The following is a 10003-nucleotide window of genomic DNA, read 5'->3' as shown; positions in this document are numbered from 1 at the left end:
AACTAAATCCGATACGATCATTAAAAGACAGTGTATATCATGGACGAAGTGCACGCACGCTCATTTGGTAAATTACAAAACATGTATAGCCCATACCCTTATTGACATACTCTGTAATAGTACAGTAACGTTCGATCCGGACGAGTTAAACGAGAGACTCGTCAGTGCGCTTCATTCAGCCTCGGTACACCTTCCTATAAGCACCTTTAACGAGCACGCAAAACCATACTGGTCTGCGGAGGTTAAGCATTCCTATGCGCATGCCCGGCGTGCAAAGAAAGAATGGTATGATCAAGGTAAACCCCGCGACGTCCATTCGCAGACTTTTTGGGACTATAAAAGCGCCAAGCGTGAATTCCGGCGCACACAGCGACACCATCGTGATACGTACGAAAACAAAGTGTTTGATGACATTGATAAATCCGCTGAATTGGATCACAGAACATTTTGGAAATTATTGCGCGCAAGATGTGGCAAAATTTTTGAAATATGTTATTGTATTTCCGTAGATAACCATTCTTACAAACATGAAGAGGTCGCTAAGGGTTTCAAACACCATTTCTCGAAAGTATTTAGTGCGATGACATCGTCTGATAATCTAGATTCAAGGCAACAATTCGAATTAAATGACTATTTGCAAGAAGATACGTATGCCACGAACACTATTACTAAATTAATCACATTCACAGAGGTGAATAACGTCATAAAAAGCCTTGCACGAAGAAAAAGCCCAGGTTTAGACAACGTACTAAATGAACACGTAATTAATTCAGGCACTGAGTTCACTTCGGGATTGACCTTACTGTTCAATAGCATTATCGCGAACGAGCGCGTCCCGTTATCGTGGCAAACGAGTGTCCTCATCCCCGTCTATAAGGGAAAGGGTAAGGAAAAATCGGACCCCGCTAGTTATCGGTCAATTTCTTTGATACCATGTTTCTGTAAAATATTCGAAAAAGTTATCCTACATAGGCTTAACACTTTCACAAAACAAATGAAAATGGACTTCCCTTCCCAACAACAACACGGATTCCAGAAAAACTTAAGTTGCATAACAACGTCCTTTAACTTTCAAGAGACTGTTCTGTACAATATTGAACGTGGCAGCGACGTCTACGTGGCGTGTCTGGACCAGCGCGCCGCCTTTGACACCGTGTGGCACGGCTCTTTAATGCTGAAGCTCGGACGTCTTGGCGTCAGGGGTAAGCCCCTTCGCCTGCTTCAATCGTCATATAATAACTTGCGTTGCGTCATGAGATATAGCGGCCAGTCATCTAACGCCTTTGAAATTGTGCGTGGAGTCCGTCAGGGTGGGGTCATGTCACCGTTTTTGTATCTAGTCTACGTCGACGAGCTACTCCATACTCTAGAAAAAAGTAAATATGGTGCAAAGGTGATGTCTGTTAAATGTAATAACCCTACATTTGCAGACGACATCTCCTTACTAGCAACTTCCCCCAACAGTCTGCAGAGTCAGGTCGACATCGTATATAGATACTGCCGCCGATGGAATATCGAAATTAATGTAACAAAATCGTCAACCATAACATTTTCAAAACGTCGTCGTCCCCTCCCGATAAGTGTTGTCTATGGCAACGCTCTTATATCAAATGCACCTTTTGCAAATCATCTCGGCATACTTCAACAGTCGAACTTTAAAATAGGTGAACGAATAAGTGGTAAAATTAAAAAGGCTCGAAACTCACTTTTTTCAATCATTTCACAGGGCGTTCACCCCTTATGCGTGAACCCTCTTACCTCAGTAAGTTTGTATAAAAAGGTTGTTCTACCAACCCTCCTGTATGGATCTGAACTATGGAATGACATGTCTAAATCCGATGAAAATAAAATTGATGTCTTCCAACACTTTGTATCAAAAAAAATTCAGGAATTGGCATTGCGTTCGCGTTCAGATATGGTACAGTCTATGCTAGGGCTACACAGAATATGTTCTGAAATTGATAGTAGAAAGCTTATGCTCTTACATAAAATATTGTCCCTTCCTGACCATTGTAATACGAAACAAATATTTACTTGCAAGTATTATATGTTTATACGTGATAGCAATACAGTTAGATCAGGATTTATTCCCGATATCTGCTACATCCTACAAAAGTATAATATTGTTCATATGATAAATGATTACATTGTTGAATCTGTTTTGCCATCCAAATACGTTTGGAAAGCACATATCAAAAGAACAATCAATGCTTATGAAATCGACATGTGGAACACCAGAATAGCAAATGATCCAGAATTTATGTTGTTTCGTATACTGCATCCATGTATCCAACCATGTGTCATTTACGTCGTAAGTAAACAACGATCATTTCGAAACACGACGCTAGCTATTGCTAAACTATGGTGCAAACCAACTGTCTTAAGAAACATGTACTGTATAAAATGTTATTGTACTTACCAAGAAGAATTGTCGCATGTTATTGCCGAATGCGACAACACTGTCCACCTACTTAATGAGTTCTTAGTGCATCTATTGTCAATTTGTTCAAATGACTTTGTAACCGAACTTGCTAGTCTTGATGCCATTGGTTTCTGTCTCCGTCTCCTTGGCGCTCCTTTGCCGCCATTACTTGATAGTTCGGATGAATACGCATTCCTTAACGTGTCGTATTCTTTTATTGTGAAATGCATGAAAGCTTACTTCTCTTAGTAGAAGTATGTCCGATGTCTAGGTACATGTACACTTATAAATGACCCTAAGCATATTTTGCTCTCTTCCGATACACAAGTGTTAAATTATTTCGAAAGCGTTCAAGCAACGTATGATTACTACCTCAATTATGTACTGTATATTGCATATCGACTGGATATGGCACAATTGTTATATAGTGTGTGTTTTTCTCTATTGTTAACTTGATTTTTTCTGTGTTCATTCAAATACCTTCTGTTTCGTTTCGCTAAGGTATTTAACACATTGATCACCTTGTATATTTGCTTACATTCATTATTTCGTTCATATATATTCATTTGACAATAGTTTATATTTATCATATATATGTATATATGTGTATATATGTATATGTGTGTATGTGTGTATGTATGTGTATGTGTATGTGTGTGTGTGTGTGTGTATGTGTATATATGTGTATATATATATATATGTATGTGTGTGTATTTATATATATATATATATATATATATATATATATATATATATATATATATGTATATGTGTATGTGTATGTATATGTATATATGTATGTGTGTGTATATATATATGTATGTGTGTTTATGTATATGTATATGTATATATATATATATATATATATATATATATATATATATATATATATATATATATATATATATATATATATATATATATATATATATATATATATATATATATATATATATATTATATAAATGCATGTTTATTCACCAAATCCCTTTATATGTGTTTCGTGTATTAAATATGTATTTTCCTATCTTCATTACTGGAGGCAATAAAATATTGAATTGAATTGAATTTAATATAGTACTTGCCACCTGAGTGAACAATCGGTACAGATATTGGACAAACGTAAGGCCAAACAAATTAAGTTTGTTTGTCGGTCAAGTTTTGTAATTAAAAAAACAACAACAACAAAACAAGACAAGTTCGTATAGTGCAATATATAAACTTGTTGCAATATTTTACTATATTATTTAAATTTACCTAAGCAAAATGACTTATACATTTAAAAAAAAGAGATCTTTGTGCAATATTTTACATTGATATACATGGAATGCCCATATTCTTCATTTAATATAAACATTTTAAATTAGATGCATAATAATGATAAACGCATGGATTTTTCATATTTTTTCCTATGTACTAATATCTATACATATATAGGCATATACTTATATACATATATATACATACACACACATACATACAAATATATATATATACATACACATACGCATATACAAATACATATACATATATATTTATTACTGTTATGTGGTCTTTACTATTCTTTATGTCTGTTTTTATACAAAGAGACAAATGAACATCACATAATTTGTGATATATGATGAACATAACTTTTGTTAAAAAAAAAAAAAAAAAAAAAAAAAAAAAAATATATATATATATATATATATATATATATATATATATATATATATATATATATATATAACACTATTTTTTCTTCTTCTTGGCTTTCTTAGAGACTGCCTGATCGTGAATAACCTCCGTAGGAGTGGGGGGAGAACGTTCTGGAGCAAGTCCTTGTTTGCCTTTATTGGGAGTGTCATTCATGTTACTAGTATTTGACATCATTACAAACTGTTCTATTTTCTGCTGACCTGCGCTCGGAGTTCTCGAGGAAGATGTTCTGTTTAGACTGGCTACCCGACGTTTAGCAGCTTGCTTTTTCGGAGAGCTCTGCTTTCGCGTTGGAGAGGAACATACTGTTGTTTCATCTGACGAAACTGATGATTCCTCCTCGGAACTTTCGCCGTCGGATTCGGCCGCTGATTCATATTGACACTCGTTTTGCTTATGTCCAGATTGAGTGCATTTGGAGCAAACCCACTCATTGACACACTCTTTGAATGTGTGCCCTGTTTGAAGACATTTTGTGCACTTTAGCTCTAGCTGGTTGCCAGTCTTATTTTGGCCATAGTGGATGACCCGACCTACAAATTGGCCGAAATACTTGAAATTTGGTAGGGGTTCCATGAGGGAGGAGGCTTTTACTATGACTAACCTATCGCCTGTTTCACAATTTGTTAAACAGCCGTCAATTCGCAAGTTTTCGCGGATAATTTGTATAACCTCAGCGTTACGCAGCGGAAGGCTTCTTGTAATGATTCCATCATCGGCAGACAGTGGAATGTTCTTTACTCGTACACGTACAGTGATTTCCCCGTCTAATCTACCCGGGTTTGTAGCTAGCACGCGTAACTGTTTGCCCCTATAGGTAACCCCATATGCCATTAACTTCACCTTGTCATCTAAATAATCAAGATATATACGCCACATGTTGCGAACTCTCTGTAAACCTTTTATGTGGGTAGATTCAATCTTTGTTGCAATGGCTTTGAACAGTTCTGTATGACCGATCCATTCATGCTTCTCAGGTTTTCTCGAACCGAATAGTTCATATTCCATCAGGAATACGAGGGGGACGCTATGTTTGTTTTGGTCAGTGACCTCTAAGTGATCAATATTATTTTCCATAATTTTGGTTCAAGAGAAATAAGATAGCGTTTAAACAACAGTACCTTTGAATCCCTAGATATATATACTCCTCTTTATAACACTTTTAGCTCTTGATAGCTTGTTAATATGAGTAAATAAGCATAGTTATATCCTGACGAAGAAACACAAGCTTGGTACATGTCGCTTACATCAATTCCAGTAATAATTCTTTACATCAACGTTACCTTAACCTTGACCTACTGATCCCATATTGAAATGGGTTCATCAACTAGACTTTAATAACTGGCATTAATATCCAGTATGAAGATCCGGAGTGCAGTGATCTAGAATTATTGAGCGGAAACTGTTATTTTAAGGTAACCGCGACTTTGTCCATTGACTTACTAATCTCAAACTAGAGCTGTCACAGGAGTGACGAATACCCCCAAATGCCACCTGGACACAGGAATGGCAAACCATTCCTTTGAAAAGAGGCCAAATAACTCCAAGGTTACTGCACACTGCATCTTCTTTTATCATGCATGTATTGTTTGTCCGGAAACCGTTTTTCTATTTTCGTAACAGTGCACAAAAACCTTTACTCCACTGGCCCCATTTTCAATAACAAGCATTGTCTTCACAGAGGCTGCCTATACAGCAAGTTTCATCACAATATCTCATGCTCAATTAAAGTTATGAAGCAGAAACCATTTTTATATTTTTTGTAACAGTGACCTTGACCTTGGCCCCACCAGCCCCAATATCGAACTTGACCTGTATCTTCTGATGTTACACCTGTGTACCAAAAAATGTTCAAATCTGTCAAGCCTTTCATGAGTTATCGTCCGGAAACCGTTTTTCTATTTTTAGTAACAGTGACCTTGACCCCACCAGCCCCAATATCGAACTTGATCTGTATCTTCTGATGTTAACCCCTGTGTACCAAAAATTGTTCAAATCCGTTTAGCCTTTCATGAGTTATCGTCCGGAAACCGTTTTTCTTTTTTTAGTAACAGTGACATTGACCATGGCCCCACCAGCCCCAATATCGAACTTGACCTGTATCTTCTGATGTTACACCTGTGTACCAAATTTTTTTCAAATCTGTCAAGCCTTTCATGAGTTATAGTCCGGACACCGTTTTTCTATTTTTAGTAACAGTGACCTTGACCTTCGCCCCACCAGCCCCAATATCGAACTTGACCTGTATCTTCTGATGTTACACCTGTGTACCAAATATTTTTCAAATCTGTCAAGCCTTACATGAGTTATCGTCCGGAAACCGTTTTTCTATTTTTAGTAACAGTGACCTTGACCTTGGCCCCAATATCGAACTTGACCTGTATCTTCTGATGTTACACCTGTGTACCATTTTTTTTTTTTCAAATCTGTCAAGCCTTTCATGAGTTATCGTCCGGAAACCGTTTTTCTATTTTTAGTAACAGTGACCTTGACCTTGGCCCCACCAGCCCCAATATCGAACTTGACCTGTATCTTCTGATGTTACACCTGTGTACCAATTTTTTTTCAAATCTGTCTAGCCTTTCATGAGTTATCGTCCGGAAACCATGAAAACCGACAGACCGACCGACCGACCGACTGACAGACCGACCGACCGACCGACCGACCGGCAAGCTCACTCCTACTTCGTTTGTGGGGGTATAAATATATAGACGCCATCAACTGGTCATGACCTTAAAGCACATGTAATTAATGGGTGCAAACATTATTTGGTTATCGAGCGGAAAACCCTTTTTGGCTTTAGCTCACCGCCAACTTTTTTTCACCTGAATGTAAACACGACTTCTTTGACCCACTGATCACAAAGTTAATAGGGGTCATGAACTAGTCATAGCAAACTTGCATACTTCGTCTGAAGGTTCTGGATGCAAAGCATCTCCAGTTATTGAACAGAAACCTATTTTCCACCTCAAGACTACCGCGACCTTGGCCTTCGACTCATTAAGGGTCATCTGCTGACTGCTGGTCTTAACCAATCTGCATAGCAAGTTTAAAGTTCTAGGGTGTTCTCATATTATTGTGACGTGTGGACTGACGGAATGGCTGATGGACCATAAATAATAAATCATGACAGTCAAACTACTCTTACAAGAAAATTTATTCAGTGTCAAATATACCAAATCATGTCAATAAATAATACACTGCGGAATTTCATGCAAGTTGACAAATCCAAGCAATATCAGCCGGAAGGATTTATCCATGTAACAAAAACTAAATACAATTCAATACAATTGATTAAATGTTTGAAGTAATGACACATAGCCTTACAAAGTCTTGGGCCTGTATTAGATAAGCATCTAGGTGAATATTTTTAACTTAGTGAAATTTTCGTAATTTTTGACATCGCTTTTTTTTTAAATACGCGCTACTTTTCATCAGATTTATACATCTGTATATATTGTTTAGACCATTTTCTTGCTTATTTTCATAATTTTGGTGTACAAACATTGCTCGTTTTCTTAAATTTCAAATTAGAAAATAGGCATTTTTTTCACTAAGTTGAAAATTATTACTAAGATACTTATTAAGCACGCCCCAGATATTAAATCATATATCGGTCTGTAAAAGGCTATGCAGTAATGTTGCATACATGTAGTCTGACGGTTAAAAGTTATAACGTCATGGTGAATAGTCTATTAACTGTCCTGCAAGTTAATTACATAGTAAACCTTCTTTCAGGTTTAAGGGTATACTGATGTACCCATACCTGTTGACAATTTGTTAAATCTTATCGGATGAGCTTTCCTGACAAAAATATGGGTAGGACACAATCTACATTATATTATCAAAAATATTACATTGCAAGACATAATTAAGTTCAGAAGGTTAATGTGACCTTGAACTTCAAGTCTAAGGTGTGGCACATCCCCATGCTAAGGTGGTCACATTCTGCCATGAAATAATTCTTAATTTTGACTGTTGATCAAAAGAATATGACCAGACAAAACACAGGACAAATGGAAATGATAACGAGCTAGATGCTTAAAAAGCCCCCACTTCACTTTCTGGGTATACCAATAAGCATGTAGGGCGACTTGTGCGTTATCTAGCTTAGATTACCATTGTAGAACAATGTTAAAATTGCGCTATACCGCATGAAACAACATTGAGACTATTAGACCAACTAAATAGAATATTAAAGGGTTCACCAGCCGAAGATGAAGTTTAAGTGATGTTCAACACATGATATGGTTAGACCGGATATAACTAATTAATTTTGTATGGAAATTATGTTCAATTCAAGTTTTGAATACATTTTTTGAAAAATAAAACTTTAAACTTACAAGCTTTCTACGCAGTATATTTGGAGCTTGTACAGAATATATAATTATCTAATATAAAATCAAAAGAATTAAACATTAGGATCAGAGTTGAGGCCTTAGAGAACGATCTAAATAATTCGGTTACAAAGCTAAAAGAAGTGAAAACTGAGCATTTTGATAAACCTGTTGTCCACATATAAATTTGTGTCAAGTACTAGAGCAAAACTAAACTATGGCCCGTATAATATTTCATTTATCTACTTTTGACGTATAACTATACTATAATAGGCAGATTTCACGAGAGCTAGTGTTACATGAACAGAAAGCATAAAAATGTATTGTTTTGTGATCTATACCAATTATTTACATTTTTTTGAATGAATATGATACTTTGTGTAATAATACATAAAACTAATAACTTTTCAAATTAATTGACCCTTAAGTTATTTCCTTGTGTTTTATTACATGTAGCAGATTAGCCAAGAAGAGGACGGAATATACTCCCATTAAGATCATATAGACTTTTTTTTAAATGTTGTAGAACAAATTGCAGATTTGTAAAACAGATTAAGTTATTCAGGATGTATCCAAAATAAATTCAAAAGGGTAAATTGTACGTTTTTCTTCACTTTTTTTTTTTTTTTTTTTTTTAAGATTTTCATTTTTTTGTCGAAGATTGTCAGAGAGGCCATTTTCTGTCCCGTGTGTTATGCGTAACATTAGCAGATAGCATGGTCCTATTTTTTGCCTTGGGATTGGAGTGGTGATAGAAATGTGACGTAAGCAGTGTGAGTTTGTTATTTGAAAGCCCTATGTCTTATTAAAAGGTCAAATACATCAGAGAACAGCTGAAATGTAGGTGTTTTTTTCCATATTAACGTGACGAACGTTACGGAATTTTAATTTCCGTCTGCAAGGCCCGTAACGCTCTCAATGGAAATTTACTGTGATTTATACCTAACCGCGCACATGTACCCACAATGCATCCGTGTTTGAAAATGGCGACTGTATAGCCGCAACAGAAATATGTCGGAGGAAACATTGAACGTAAGTATTGATATTGAAAATAGCTATCGAAATTTTCTGTCCAGGGTTGGTAACGATAGTGAAGTGTAACGTTTTCATTGATTTTCTCTTTAAAAAGCATTATTTAAGTATGTTATTGGAGCGATGATTACTGTTTCGTTCGGCATGCGATGAAAACACAATCGTGATGCATCGGAACACAAAACATTACTTTCCCTTTGATCGAATGGGACATTTTGAAAACATATCGTATTGAAACGTTCATTTTTGGACAGAATATAATTTTCTAACGTTAATCTTGGACAGAATATAAGCTTGTAACGTTATTTTTGGACATGTTCAGCGATTGTGAATGTTATGAATGGACCGAAAATATTGCTTACTTGACGGACCTTTTTAAATCAAGTAGTTAAACAATAATATTATTTAGAAATGCTAAATTGTATTAATTACTTGATATGGAAACCTTGCTGATAGTTTTCATGGACATTTTGTGTTAATTGTCCGCTGTAAGGAGCCTCACACTGCTAGTGTT

This window comes from Mya arenaria, chromosome 9 (assembly GCF_026914265.1).
Source record: "Mya arenaria isolate MELC-2E11 chromosome 9, ASM2691426v1".
NCBI classification, from domain to species: Eukaryota; Metazoa; Mollusca; class Bivalvia; order Myida; family Myidae; genus Mya; species Mya arenaria.
This window is presented reverse-complemented; position numbering follows the sequence as displayed.